General features: G+C 33.1%; 2 protein-coding genes across 2 annotated transcripts in view; one reads left to right on the forward strand and one right to left on the reverse strand.

Annotated features, from left to right (window-relative positions):
* Positions 1-16,985, forward strand: part of LOC126823271 (cysteine--tRNA ligase, cytoplasmic) — a 151,422-nt gene that overhangs the window by 31,073 nt on the left and 103,364 nt on the right. The window lies entirely within an intron of this gene.
* Positions 1-16,985, reverse strand: part of LOC126823289 (uncharacterized) — an 84,915-nt gene that overhangs the window by 21,608 nt on the left and 46,322 nt on the right. The window lies entirely within an intron of this gene.

Consider the following 16,985-nt stretch of genomic DNA (forward strand, 5'->3'; position numbering starts at 1 on the left):
CCCACTTTTTCAAATCACATCATTTGTTTTTCTGGATACAGGAAACTATTTTATACTTTTCCAATCTAATAAATGTTAATTACTAAAAGACAGCAATAAACTGCCAAATTCTATTACTCACTGGAAAACGACCCCTCCTCCCCCAAAAAAAACAACAAAACAACCCAACCCCAAACCAAGGAAGTTGTTAGTGCAGAAAGATTTTAGTATAGACAGGCTCATTCAGGCACAAGAAGCTCATCTCCAACCCCACCTAGTAGGACATTAAACCCCATGTTATTCATGCATTTATTACAGTCCCACCTAACAACTCGATGTTTGTGTTTCTCTAAAAACATTTCACAAAGGTTTAAGATAGTTTTGCATGAAACTAGATTAATAGTTCTAAGAGCCTACCACACAGAATTAATCTATTTTATTCATTAAAATTTATCTCAGTATCTGAGATTAACAGTTAAGTAAGAATAGGATTTTATAGGCATGTAGAAAAAGGGATGGTGTTCTGTTAAAAAAAAATAAAATAAACACAAAACTTGTCATTAAAGAGCCCCTCCCCCACCCCCCAAAAGTTTGAATCCATTGTGCTTGATAACCATAAGAGAATACTTATCAAAACGTAGTGCTTGTTTATAATAAACCAGTGATTGTGTCAATAAAGAGCCCCCCCCCCCCAGTTTGGATCCATGTTTAACCTTGTTGATCTGTTTAATGAATTACTGTAATAAATGGAAATATCAGACTAAAAAGTATAGTTCACTCATGTTGATTATCGGTTGCTACAGAAAGAAGTGAGTTTAGTGTGAAAAAGATAATATTGAGTTGGAAAGAGATAAAACTTGCCAGTATTAACTATTAAAATATTTTTAGGATGAATTATTTTAGAGTTAAGGGTTATCAATTCATTGCAGTTTGAAGTTATGACACCTTGCTTAAAGATAAAATTCCATTTACAAATTTAATTATTTGACTTATTTATCCATATAAAATATTTCAAATATGACACGTACATGTATGTAATAATATGTACTTTGTTATAATTATCATGAGTTACATTTGATGAGAACAATACCTGTCAATAATCACATTGTGTTAAAAATAATAGTATTCTGTAATGTCTGTTCTATCTTTAATAAAGAGAGACTTTTTTAAAAAGAATATTAAGGTTTTTATCAGCACATATAAAGAATATTACCATTATTTATATGTTGTACTTGATGACTTCAGGTAAAGTATTTCTATGCAGTAGATTGATTTCATCTATTATCTATAGTCTTATATTGTTTACGTATTCGATTAATTCTATTTTTTCTGAACTGGTTACACAGAATTTATTTTAACAAAAGAAGCGGACCCACCTCATAAGTCATTGAAAAATTGTGGTATTTTCTGTGAACACAAGGAATTTATTGATCACTAAGAAATGTTGTAATATTCATCTACATGTATATTTAAAACAATACGACAACATAGAGGTAGAAAATCCTTTTTGTCTTTGTGTTATATTGGCTTCCACTACTGATCTAATCTGTCATTAATTAGTCTCTCCTATGAATTTTATTTTTTTAGAACATTTTATACAGCTTTCAGATTACTCATAGCAATGAATTGTCTCAAGGATTGGCTTAATTGTATGGCATCCTTGATATATAGATTTTACATGTACTGTACCCATAATATTTTTGTCTTGTAGGAGTATATATCCAAAGCCATTCTACTGCACATAGAGAAGGAGTCTAATTAATATTTATCTTAAATCTAGTAGCATGATTGCCTTTATTGACTATCCATAACATCTTTGTAACTGTGTAAAGCATGGTTGATTTATTTTATAGTTCTCTGTAGCTGTTAATTACAAGAGCCCCACGAGGATTCTGTGAACGCCCATTAGGTTTGGCCAAGAATTTATTAATATAAAGGCTTCCTTTCCATTCTTAATTGATTGTAACTACATTTATATGGAAAAGATCGTAATTCACGATTTATTAGCCTGAGAAAATGTTGATTTCAGAATTGAGACTGAATTAGTATTTTCTTTGTATGCTGAGGAAGCTGATTCTACTATTGTTAGCACTAAGTTTTCTTCAAATATGTCTTTTATTTTATTTTTAATTGAAACATGTGTATTCATAAAATAAAACTAAATCCAGTATTTCAGAACAAAATATTCAATTTGAATAAATTTTATAAAGAGTTGAATAGAACTTTGGCTAAAAGTATACTAAACAGCAAAAGAAACGTCAGATTGGTATGTTACTCTGAATAGATGCATTGCATAAAACTTGCCAAATCTTTTTATTGTTTATTTGTGAACACATCTTCAACTTTACCTGAGCAATAAGGCCCAAACACAGAATTGAACCCAGGAAATGTTCTCAAAATGCAACGTGACTTCTGAGATAGTAATGTGTTCTCCATGATTTTCATGTAACTCATGCTGCACGTGCTGTTCACCGGGACCAGCCCTATAAAATGCACCCCCACACCTATTTGAATCATACACATTACAAAGTCAGCAGCATGCCACGACTCACAACAGCTCAGAGGAACCAGGTGCTTGGAAGATTCGACACTGGCCACACTGCCCAAGCTGTAGCCAATCACTTCCAGGTCAATGTTCGGACCAAGGGTTACCACAAGACGACAAGATCGCCATGTTGTGCGACAGCACGTGCAGAATCCCTTCACATAGGCATCTGAGACAGCACATCAGACAGTGGGAACACACGGAAGACCCATCAGTACTGAGACCAATCCTCACCTCTCACCATCGACGTGAACGTCTACAGTTTGCCCACCAACACCAGAACTGGCGACAAGTAATGGAGAACTGTTCTGTTCACAGATGAGAGCCGGCATTGCGTATCAACTGCAGATGGCAGGACGAGAATATGGCGTTGATGTGGCCAGCGTTATTCTGATCAATGTGTCATGGAATGTGAATCATGGGGAGGTCCAAGCATAATGCTTTGGGGTGGAATTGGCCTAAACCAGAGAATGGGTCCTATGGTGTTTCAAAATCTTGGTCCAGGGAGAGGAGGTGGTATCACAGCAGTGTGCTACATCGATCAAGCTCTCAGACCCCACGTCATATCACATTTCGCACGTCATCGAAAAAACAATGTTTTCCAGCCTGACAACACCCGAGACTTTCTGTTAATGTTATGCACTGGCCAGCCCTTAGTCCGGACTTAAAGCCGATTGAACATCTTTGGGATGAAATTCAGAGGAGACTTAATAATCTCGTACCGAGACCAAACACAGCCCTAGGATTGCGCCAGGCTTTTCTGAGAGCATGGTTCCAGGTGCCAATGGCGTTCATGAATCGTCTGGTCCACTCCATGTACAGACGCTGCGCCGCTGTTATTGACACTTGCGGTGGACACACCAGATACTGATGTATAGACTGTGTACAGACTCTAAACCTTCTGGTAATGTCTTGGAATTGTGATGAATTAATTACTAATGTGTCAACATACTGTTCACAAAAAATTGCTTTGATCCATTTAGTAAGTTGTTTTCTAGAATGATTTGATTAAAGTGCCTCTCTGATTTTGAAATCGTACTGACGTGTTTTTTTTTGCTGTTTAGTATATTATAAGAGATTATATGCCGACTTTTGGAAATTTATATCTGTTGGTAGAAATATTCGTCATATTTGTGAGTTTTACGTTAACTAAAACATGCCAGGGCTTCTTAAAACTAGAAACATAATTTCCATACTATTTCAGGAAAATTTTGAAATATAAAAATTCCTACAATACCATTTTAGATAAACCTTTGAGTGATGTTCATGAGAAATTTTAGACAAATTCATCAAATCAAAACACTGTAATTTAAAAAAAAAGACTAAAATGTGGCCAGTAGCAAATATGCATAGAATATGAAAGTGGTCCTTATCTATTAATGTAGAAAGGTACTGTAAAACGTCAGACACAGAAGAACTATTATTATTTGGTTGTGGTAAATATTTATTGTTCTGTTGTTAATATGTAACCAACTATATATATGGAGAATAGATGTGCTGGACGCAGACGCATTTCTGTATTGAAGACTTTTTGCTCGTAGAGTAAGTCTCTTGATAACGATAATCATAATAAAGACTAAGCCATTAATATTATTACATCGTCAGTGATATGATAAAGTCTAGAGAACATGTTTCAATGTCTTTTTAATTTAGTCAGGATGCCATAAATACTGGTCTTTCCTCAGCCATCCCATTACACATTGCACTTGATAATAACACTTAAAGAATAGGCCTGTTACCATACAGGCTTATTGAGGCGTACTAATGGAAATGTGTACGATTGAGTAATCTTAAGCAGTTGAACAAGGCTAGGTGTATTGCCTTAAATAGTGGGTTATTGCGCTTCATTAGTCACGCAAAAATTGATCTACCGGCATGTCATGGAGAAGATCACCTTTTTTCAAAATGGCAGCCAATATGGCAAGTTAATTTACATAAACCTCACAGATTACAGGATTAATTCATCAGCATTTCTTTAAAAGAAGCCTCCGGTTTCCATTAGCATATCTGTGTTACTTTATGTTCGTGCCATGTTTGAGTATCAATAGATGATAGTCGGAATACAATAATCCATTTGGTTCATGTCTTAATGTATTTACGAGTATGAACATCTGAGATGTAATTAGCCATGGGTTCACCAATTAATTGATATGATTCTGATTGACTTCACTTTCATAATCAGCCGGTTATAATACCCAGTGCTAGCCAATAAGCAAGAAGCTTAAATTTCGAGATAAAACAGGTTTTAAAAAATGCCAGTCAGGTTTAACTGAGATTTTTTTCTGTTTCTCTAACATCAATTTTCGGCACATGGTGGAATTACGAGCAGACATGATTTTATTGTTTCTGGGATCAAAGGTGTCTGTTCCATGTCTGATCTTTGATACCGTTCATTGAATTGAAATTTTATATGAACGAAGGAAATGCCATTCAAACAAGCAGCAAACAGATTCATTGTATTAAATTCTGCTTCTGCGATCATATGAACAGATAGAGGAAGTCCACATATGTGGGATATGTTAGGATATGTTTTCCTCCATTGGCTTCATATCCCTTTACACCTTTGATGTGACTCGTGTATTGAGAATTATATTCTGTATGAATATATAGTACTGTCATGTACAAGGGTATAGTTCTATATTAAACAGGGTTATTACGTAGACTTTTAACAATAGAAGATGATTAATAAACAATCTGTTGCTATCAATTAACCAACAATCGATGGTTGGCGTAAGTCACCGATGTTACTACTATATATTATCACAAAGGCCTATCGGACATTATGTAGCTAGTTGCATTGAGTTTACACATTAATTGGAAATATTTCCAATAAAGTTAATAATAATTTATTGACAGCGCTTTTAGTACATTATATGTCTTTAATAATATTAAATTTACTTCTTTGAAATTTATTGGCCCATGCAATTAATTAATGTTGACAGTTTTTACAAAAAAAAACAACATCTGAGGCCTATTTGTAAACAGATAATTGAAATAGATGAATTTCGATTAAAACAGCATTTCAAGCTGGTACACTTTTATCACTGTATTGACTTACAGGACTATTTGTTCACATCACAGACATTATGCTGTTCACAATAATAAACAAGACAACACATTTCACACCCTTAACCAGGTGCACACTGCCAATTTATTATTGTGTTTATGACTTGATAGTGATTAAAACATCATCTCAAACATTATCGGGATGAGATGAGAATAAGCTTCAAACATTATCGAGATGCACTGAGATTTATGTTATGTAAATTTACATATTCCTATCTTTATTCATGAATGGACAGTAGATTACTTATTAAATCATCACAAGCCCAATTCACTTGAGAAAAGCTATGATCTATAATGGCAGAAAATCACCCTTATCCAAAATATTGACATCAAATATAGTAAATATTAAAATAAGGCTATCAATTACTGTGTTTTAGATCATCATACTTGAACTCAACAACCATGAATAACATTCTTTTGAAAAATTTAACTATGGTCATATTTCTATGTTTTGCCACTGTTCAATTGGGAATGAAATGTTTACCATGAAAAAATGTTCATGTTCACAATCAATCATGATGCAACAAGAAAAGAGAATGATTCATTTTAATCAACAAATAAAAATCTTTTATTAAAAGAGCAAGGAAGTGTTTAAAATTTGGTACTTGAAGGTTATCCATCTAAATATTTCAATCAAAGACACAGTGCCAAAGGCTAATTTTTTTTTTTTTTTTTTTTTTTTTAAGAAGGCTATATGTATGTCTATGTTAGAGACTAACTGTAAAGATTATTAAACATCTCATAGTTGACATTATGAATATGATGAACATGTGTCACCTGTCGGATGTGGACCTAAGTATACCTGAAAATCTTGCCACTATAATCAATGACTGGTTTACCTGAACCTAAATCAACATTGGTATCCACGTCTGATTAGTATTGATTGAAGGTTAGATTTTCTGGGCAAGAGAATGGAAACTCATGTCTATCTGATTATAGAATCTCCTTCTAGACATTAATAAACTCGCCTATTATACATGCTTTCTAATCACTCAATATTCACCAACGTGTTTGCTTTTGATGATGGTATTTAAGGTGAAATTAGAAAGAAAGCTCTTAATTGATTCCAATGTTGAATTTCAGATCACATACCTTGATAAATAAAGCTTTATCCATGTCCTGTCCACATTTTACGATTAGAAATCAATCATTGTTATATATATAAATGTATATATATATATATACCCTTCAAAAAAGAAACGCACAGCCCATTTTTCATCATTTTTTCATTTTAACGTGATCATTGTTTCCATAAATCTTACTTGTTTTTAATGTCATTATGTAAGGATAAAAGAAATTCATTATTGGTTTTAAATGTAGGGTCACTAATTGTGGCTGGTCATACTTTTTAAAATCCCGGGTTCTCGGTTTCCAAATCAGTTGCACATGTAACCACTCAACGAGCCAAGTGATGTCACATCTGAACGAAGGCCAACACAATAATGCTATCGGTCGGTTACAAGCAGGTGAATACCAGATAGATGTAGCCAGGCTGCTGAATGTTTCCCAGAGTACCATTTCTCGCCTTTGGGATAGCTGCCAACAGCGAAGTTCAATACGTGACCGCCCAAGCTCATGCCAAACAAGAGTGACCCCACCTGCCCTGGATCGCCACATCCGGTTATGTTATATGCGGAAACGGTTCACAACAGCGACCTCTACTGCAGCAACAATTCCTGGACGGCGGAGGATCTCAGACCAAACAGTCCACAGACGCCTACATGAAAACGTAATTACGTGCCAGATGTCCCGTTAGAGCTGTTGTTTTGAAATACGCCAACACTGTCAACTCCGACTTCAATGGGTTCAGACACACAGGGTATGGCCACAGCAACGCCGGAGAACAGTTTGGTTCAGCGATGAGTCACGGTTCCTGTTGCAACGATATGAGGGTATACCGACAACGAAATGTCACTATGCGTTTCTTTTTTTGAAGAGTATATATATATATATATATATATACAAAAAAAAATTAAATTGTGTACCAGAAGTCTAAATTGTAGATAATCTGTAAGTAGTCTTATAATAATTGTCTTGTGGTTTGAAAGATATTTTTTGATGGTGTTAATATATAAACTGGGTGATAAATGATTGTAATTCAACTGTCTATACAATCTAATCTTATATTGAGGAAACTAGAAGAGCAGCCACTCCGGACTTCAATATCAGAAAATCAAAAACAAATTACTTGTATAGGAACAAATTGGCACATTTCACAGACGATTGCTCTAGCGTATTGACAGGTTTTAGTTAGTGAGCGGAAGGTATATTTTCTCTGTGATAAGATTATTGTTAAGAGAATTTATGCTTGTCATTTGCTTCAGTAGCTAGCTGATCGTCTGACTATAAAACCTCTTTCAACCTCCCTACTCTTACTACACTTTATGATTGCACATCAAAAATGTTCTTCTCTTCTTTTTTCAATTTTGATCAAAGATGACTATAGAACTGTTTGTGTAAACACTGCTTCACAAAAGACTATGACTGGGTTTGCTTGCCAGAAGTAATTCTGACCGATGAATGTCAACATGCAAGAAATGGGGATCGCAGGACTGTTAATTTAGTTTGAATATTTGGTCAGAGAGATCGTAGTTCCTGCAACATGCAAACTCTCATGTTGACTTAGTCTCCAAATTGTATGGTATAAGCCAATAGTAATTTAATGATCATAATTGCCTTCTCAAACATGTCCGCTTTACAGACTCATTTCGGTCTATCTTCATTGTAAGGCAGATGCATTAAAAATAACAAATTTGCTAGCATTCTTTAAGAGGTGAATATAAAGGGAATTGTGATACCATCTGATTGAATATTCATGGTGAAGGAAATTGTGTGATATTGCCCACTGGGGTTAATTACAAATCTTCATGAAGTAAAAATTAAGCTTTCATCGTCTGATAAAACGATAGATTGGAAACCAAAATTATAGTTATGTGGTCACATAGAGAACATCAGCTTCAACAAATATCTGCAATCTTTTTCTCGGACCTCTTTTTTATTGCACATTACAGTTCATTGCTGGAGAGATTTACTTGAATCAAAACTCCATTAGAAAAAGTCTAGCAGTCAAAAAATAGTAGGTTTGAAATAACAGAAGTAGTGTTATTTTTGGGTAATGCCAACTGATTTTCCCAAACGCTTTGTGATTAAGTGCAAATTTTCACAAAGTGAATCAGTTTTAAATCAATTTTATGTGGCAGTGGTGGAATACTTGAGGGAACTGTTCGATTCCATTCAATGATCGAGGCGTTGTGCTCTTTGGCTACTATCTCTATATTGGCCTAGCTGTTCCATTGCTCTCTGTCTACCATCAATAAATGAGTCATGTAAAAAGCGGGCCATTTTTAACATGTTTAGTTTTAACTCTTGTCACTAACACAATATATGTCCTATAATATTAATATGATTTATTACCACAAATTATAGTCATCAGGCTTGTCATTGGCACCAGATTTATTTCTATGGAGTTTTTAACACATTTCTCTCTGCTATTTTGCTTTTAGACAGTTTTCATGAGTATTAATGTGTATTGTGTAGCAAGCTGAGCAATGGAGTAAAGACATTTTTCATGGACAAGATACTTTAAAGATATTTTATTTAATAGTCATTAAATTAAGCAGTTGGTAATATTATTGTTTGTAGACCATCAAAGAAGATGCTACAGTTGAACAGGACAAAGTTTTTGGTGGAATCTTTTACAACGTGATTGGGTTGTTCACAGGAGGAATCCTGTAAAAATTCAGAAATGTTGGATGTAAATTATTAAGTTATCTCTCCATTTACTTTCAAATTTACAGGACAGAGTTCTTGATGGAATATTTTCAAACCTGCTGCGATAGTTTCTAGGGCATAAGGAACGTATCAAATATGTGTAGCGTACCCAAGGGCTTATTATTATCTTAATACGCAACCCCTTTCCACTAACATAAGAATATGGGATACCCCAATCCTGTTCAGTAGATGAGGGCAAGGTGTCTAATAGCTAATTGAGATTAAGGTCTGCAATAGCAGTTAGATAGAATTACAAATTGTTTTTCTATCAGTACCCAAGCCATGACATACTAAACAATTGGTTAAGGGATGGGAGAAACCTTCAAAAGTTTAATGAGTAGGTACACACAGCCGCTACCTGAAAGCTATCGTACCAGTTTAACAGTACAGGTTGAAACCTTCAACCACTTACCAAGTTCCAGGCTTTCAGGTTAGTATAAGCTTGCAGTACTGACAATTTGCAGGCATGGGAACTCTGTTATAAAGACAGCCAGTCCAGTTTACACTGCCCAAGCGATTATACTAACCGTATTCAAGCGAACTTGATCACAAAATAATGCAATCTACCGTCCCGAGATCCAAACATACAGTTATACATTTATGAAAATACTTACGATCTGATTAGATGATGAATATTAAAACGATTTACAGATATTATAAATAATGGACATAAAATATGCATGTTATATATCAAAATTTATAAAATGTTATTCTCTATATTATGATTGATATATTAAAATGCAGATTATAATGTGATAATTATTACTTATCGTTATTATTATATAATAAAAGAAATCAAAATCTGGTTCACAACATATGGAACATTTTGGATTGTAAATTCTCAATGCATCTAAAGTGTTGATTTACAAACCTTTCGATTTGTTATCAATATCATACTCAATAGTGGTACAGTAGAATCTGTACAAGCAGCCACTCATATTCAGCAACATCCTGTAGAATTCCAAACATAGAAATTCTATTGTTTCATCTCTTTAATCAACGGTAACTCCTCTAACGCGGACAACGGTCACTGTTCTAGCTATAAATTTAACAAAACATCGCCCATTCAATGGCCATTGTTGAATGATACCATCTTGTCGTACTTCGTAGCACCTCCACTAATCCAGTGATTAATAGTTAATTATCTGGGATTATATATTAATTATTCTTTTGTTTTATTAAATGACAAACCCTGATCATTGTTCTCTTCACAAAAATGGATAATAATATTATCGAATACATCACACTGGTAGACAGTAGTATCAATGTTCGTACAAAATGACATTTTTACAGAAGTTATCAGAGATTTGTGTCAAAGAATTTTCGTTCCAAGCAAGTTTCAATGACATCCAAATTTACCGATCATGCTAGTATTGATGTTTGCTCCCAGTGCATCCAAGCATAAAATTTACTGGATGTCAGAACTAGCAAACACTGAGATTTTATTTAGAGGTCACTCCCGTTAACCGGTCAGTCATTAAAATTCTCTTAAATGGCTGTTTACTACAGATTTTACTGTAGTTATTGTACCTGAATATAACTAATTCTCTTGCCTAGGTTTCTTGCAAAAAGACTAAGTTGTATTGAAATGATGTTAAACCTAAATTCTCTTTTTCAAGGCAGGTGATGAGGATTGGCTTTAGAAATTGGTGAAAAAATTGATTGAAATATATTTAATTTTAAAAAAAAGTAATAGAAAAGAGAATTAATTCTACATGTTTGTGATTACATTTACTATGTGTAATATTCCTGGCTTTACTTAATCAATCAAAACTGATGACAAATAAAGAGAAAATAATTCTTCTATACAGATTGTTTTGTGAGTGAAATCATTGTTCCCAAGTGGTGTCCTCTAACATCAACCATTGGCTTTACTTTGTGTGAAGTATTCCTTATCTAAACATTGTTTCTTTGTTTTTCTTCATGGCAAACCAGTCATATTCACAAGTTGAGGACTATCCTCGAAGATTCATTCTCTGAACAAACTTGACCAATGATTGCATCAATATTTTCCTGTGGCACGGCTTGCAGGAATCACATTCTTTGTAACAAGAGTAAAACCCTCATTTGATTTTTTGGGCCACAAATTGGATGGATAATCATGAAACTGACAACTTGTATGGTTGGTAAGATCAATAGCATCAAGCCAGAATTTTGAAATTCTCACATTGTCTTTCATTCTTCTCATCCCCAAATATCAAGTATTAATATGAAAACTAATGATAGAAGATTTCGAAGTCATGCACCTCAACTCAATATCCTGACTAATGTATGATTTTACAAAGCTCTCGATAATGAGTATGAAAAAAACCTACAGACACACTGGATATCCTGCACTTAGACTTATTGCGGCCTCCTGGAGACAACCAGACCAGTTACTGGCAGTCAGCTAGTTTTTTACGGAAATTCAAACTGTTTCCATGGCTTTGCAGTAAAATGATAAAAATCTTGTTGATAGTGATAGATGATGAAGTAATATGATAGTTATGATAAAAAGTATGAAAATGGCTGCCTTAAAAGCAGAGAAAGTGAAATATAAGGAAATACTGTGATGTATACTATTATTGTCTGATATGATGTGAATGACTGCACACTCACACACAACACCCTCACATCACACAAGCATGGAAATAGGGTCAGCAACCATTCTCTGGAATCTCTAATGTGAGAAATGGAATCTTGACATGCAATGTTTACAGAGTGACAGATACTTATTTCTGTGAGAGCACCTTGTAGTAGAGATGTGCCATTCTTATCACCTTCTAGTTACTCTTCTCACAAATTATCATCAATTCCATTATCCTCAACCTAATAACATTTATTGTTTTGTCAGTTTTAGTGAAACTAATATATTACACATATTTCTCAAAATGTCCGCTAGTATCTTTATAAATGCTTTTCAATGGCATGAAACATTTGAACATTACTTCCTTAATTACTAACAGTTTATCATAAATGGGCATTATTTATAACTTCCCAGTCACACATTATTGTTCTATATATCTCATATTTTATCCTCACTTTTACATAGTTGTTAAAAATGAACAAAGTGTACCAAAATTTATTCAAAATAATGTCAGACTCGCCTAGTTATTGACAAAATTTTAATGACCTACTTAGAGAAAAATGGTTTTCGCAAAGGAAGCTCACCTCCTTAAAAACTGCTAAAAAGCACAAAACCCTATATTTCAGCGATGAGGTGATAGATTTATCTCAAAATTTGAATACAACCAAAACATGTCTGATTGAAAGATTTGGACAAATCACATTAAATGGAAAATTATTTTTTTATTAATTGGTGAAGATCACCATAGCGCTAATGCCTCTTTAACTTAGTTTAAGTTGATTTCTACTGAATTATCATTCATTACATCTATACCAGAGTAGAACTGGTATATCATACATTTTTATACAAAGGAATATGATACCTTAATAACACATCAGATAAACTTCATATCAACAAACTTACTCTCACAAGTAATAAAAAAAAAACCTTGTCTTATCTACATTAAAAAAAATTCCCAACAAACTAAATCTAAACCATATAGCAATACTTATATTCAAGACCTATATAAAGTGTTGATTTGGATTGTACCTACTGATACACATATTAAATATACATAAATCTCTTTATTGCATGGCAAAAGACATTAAACTTGAAACTGCACACAGAATGAAAGAATGTATTGTTAGAAAGAAGATAATTAAGATAATGGAATGTTATTAATTATTACTGATGTAGGCAACACTGATATACGCGATGAAGATGCATGTTTAATCTTGGGTAAAGCCAAGCTCAGTATAAATTTGTCAACAGGAAATCTTTTAAGCTGGTTTAACTATCTGACAATCTACAGGTATATCAACAGTAGTACACTGTAGGTAATATCCTTAATGAATTTCATGCACGCAAATATCTCTTTGAAGGTTTCCTTTAAGATTTTAATTCAACTAAAATTGTGCCTTGTATGAATAATTGATTTTTAATCAGAATTTACCATGTTGTTTTGTACATCAAGTCATTTATCAAAGTCACAATTTTCTTACATTTTAAGACAATATTGATTAGTCTAACGCCAAGGAAATGATTGTGGCATTTTTTCTGCAAGACCAGATTTCTTTCCCACCAATTGTATCTGATGACTGTATTATAAGACAACACATTCTTGCTTCTTTAGCTGACTGATTTCATCTCCATCAATAAATGGTTTTTCATTAAGGTTCAGTGAAAATTTTCACCTGTCAACATGTTGATATATTAACCACACATCAAAATAAACACCTGCACAATTGATATCTTGATCTCCACCCTCTAAAAAAAAAAAATCCTTTAATTTGTGAAAAATCGAGTCTATAGATTTATATTCTGTTGACTAACTATGTTCTGAATTAAGAAATAAATTTGATGTGAAGTAAGATCGAATGTTATTCAAATTTCCAGGAGTAGACTAGCCGCCTCCTAGAATATTACAGGCACCATTGAAGTTGTGTCCTAATTTAAGATAAATGGTACCTCAGATCCGACACTGTGGAAAGCTTGAAGAAAAGTTAGTGTATAAGTTGTGTGAAATTGATTTAGTTTATTAGATCTAGAAGAAAGTTACAAGCTATTAAAAGACTCTTAATTCTATTTCCTATATCAAATGTAGCTTTGTGTCGATATACATGGGGATAATTTTATGGCATTTCCAAAATATCATTGACTAATTGATTTGGTTTCTTCATCACTACTATTCAATAATTAACTTGATGTTGGTCTTACTTTGTCGTTTACCCATCTCCAACTGTTGCTATGTTTCTGAATTATTTAGCACTCGGTATTGATTGAAGAAAGAAGAAACCAGATTTGGGCTTAGAACACGATCATAGTTTAGTCAAAGGTGTGACATCTTACAATATACAGGAAATTCTAGCTGATTGTAATTTGTATTAAGTCCTAGCTAATCTAACAACACACAAAAACCTTGATTAAAATAGACAATATCGCATTAGAAGTTATTTGTGCTTTCTGATTCTGTACAGAATCGGTTATTAATCTTTTAATAATTAATAGTATTTTGTTTACTGATGTATAATTACACACCTAATGAACTTGTATCGTTTTCACTAACTTTTTACACATTATATAAAACAGAATAATTAAAATATTATTTTGCATTCAATATGTTGTTCTTGAAGTTCATTGTGCTTCAAATTGGTACTTTTAATGATTATCAACAGAAGGGAAATTTTTTTTAAGCCATCCCTAATCCATACTTTAGACTTTAACTTATTTTGTGGAGATAGAGATATGATGTTGATATTGATTGCATATAGTTCTTCTATTCCTCACTATATTTTTTAGCAAGGAATTATATGGCACATGATGTACAGATGTATGACCGTTTGGAATTTACAATCCGTGGAATAGAAGCCAATTCTGTCCTGATATTCCATAGCTTGGTATTAAAGGTCTTCAGCATGTTAGGCTTTTGACGTGAACTTTCAGATATCAGCCATGTTTGGATCCATATTGTTTCTGTTATGGTAAATTCTGTACTGATAAAGATGTGTACAGCAGAAGAAAATAACCAGTAGACTAATAATTGGACAATAATAGAAGAAATAAACTAAATTAGAAATTAGAAAATATTCTAGACCAGACGATGATTCACGGAAAACAATTAGAGGTGGAATTTAAAGTTTAGATTATAACAAAAGAAGAAAATAGATATTTGAACTAATGATTAAAACAATAAAGGGTGAAGATGATTAATGAATTCAGTTGCTCTATCTTACAATTATCACCCAGACATCTCCACGGCAGGATGAAAATGACCTTTTCATCTTATTAGAGAGTATTAATTTGCTAATATTGTGCGTAATTAGCCAGCGTCATGAGTAAGTCGAAACTGATGTATCGGTTTGTGTATTGAAATAGAAGTCATTAGGTGATGGGGGGAAAAAAACAAATATTGATTTATATGTGTGAGCCTGGAAAAAACAAAAAGATGGGTTGTCAGTCAACAAAACATATTCCACAGCAACTAAGTTGTCTGAGGAGTCCACGAAGAATGACTCAAATTTTATTCTTTTGTAGGTAATGGGGGCACTAAAAAACACTAAAAACTGATCAAAAGTAACAACCCATAAAATAATTATCAAAAATGATTTAATTGGATTGATATCTAGTTCTTCCTAGTGCTAACATTTATTACACAAAACATCTACCGGTAATTAGATGTTAACTTTTGAAATTGTTGGAACATCAATAGACTTCTACGTCTCCTGAACATAACACTTTGTATAAATTTCAGATCAGTTGGAAAACAACTTATGGCACTAGAGAGTCCACAAGATTTTAAAAAAAAGTGATCAAGGGCAATAACTCTGAAAGTAATTATTAGCTTCTTCATCTCATGAACATAGATACTGTGTATAAATTTCAAGTCAGTCGGTTGATAACTTTAACATCTAGAGTCTCCACAAAAATTTCCAATAGTAATTATCCGAAATTGAAAATCAATAGACTTTTTGTCTCATGAACATAGTCAATGGGCATCAATTTCTTTAATAACTTTAGCCTGTATAGCCTCCACAATTATAGCCTTCACAAGCAATTGTGGAGGATGAAGGCCAGAACATTGGGGATGACGACAGTTTACGGAAATACTTGTAAACTTTCAAGCTAATTATTAGATTTGACATGCGGATATTAATATTCATTTTTTGTTGGAATAATTGCAGTGTGTTAATATTGATTTAGCTGTTTATTTTACTTAATCTGTTTTCATACCTATGTCTTTCCCAATTTGGGAGCTAACTTATATGAACAAAATGAAGGTCATGAATTCCTTCTCCTCACAGTCATATCTGTAAAGAATTTTTAAACATGTTTCATCAGTACTATTACTACTATTGTTTGCATAGACTGACATGATGAAATATGGAAAAGTGCTTTTCATTTACCAGTAGTTTAAACAAACTATTTTTTTGGTTACATGGAACAGTCTGAATTGATTAATCTGATATGGGAGTCCCATATTTAATTACATGAGCATATAAAACAAAAAAGTCATTAAATCGTAGTTTCCAAATACACAACTCAAAGTTGATATAACATGACAATATACAAGGTACTTGAGTGTTCTCATTTTGCAACATATTTAGTAAATGCATTCATTTTTATGTTCCAAAAAATGTAAGAAAAATGCCCCAAATTCTTTCAGTAAAAAAAAACTAATCCAAAACCATTGACAAATTAACCCTGTTTTATGAGTCATAAATCAAAGAAATTAGGTAAATTGCCTGTAATCAGGAAGAGAGAAATGTCTTTCTTCCTATTGTGGTTGCACATAAATAATCAAACATCACAGGAAATTAGGAATAAAATCTTGTGGTGATGTCACAGGAAATAACATCATCCCATAACAAGCTATAGCCATTGTCTCCCTCCACTATTATACAAATGCTATTTGCCAGCTTCTCTTGATCAAGTTTTGTAAATTTCTAATTACTTAACTTGTTTGAAATCCACTTTACATGATAATTTCTCATATTTCATCAGATTTGTTCGACCAGTAACATATAAAACCAAAGCAAATATTATCAAAGACTTCAATAAACAGATTTTGCAAAACTTTTA

The sequence above is a fragment of the Patella vulgata genome, chromosome 6 (assembly GCF_932274485.2).
Source record: "Patella vulgata chromosome 6, xgPatVulg1.2, whole genome shotgun sequence".
NCBI classification, from domain to species: Eukaryota; Metazoa; Mollusca; class Gastropoda; family Patellidae; genus Patella; species Patella vulgata.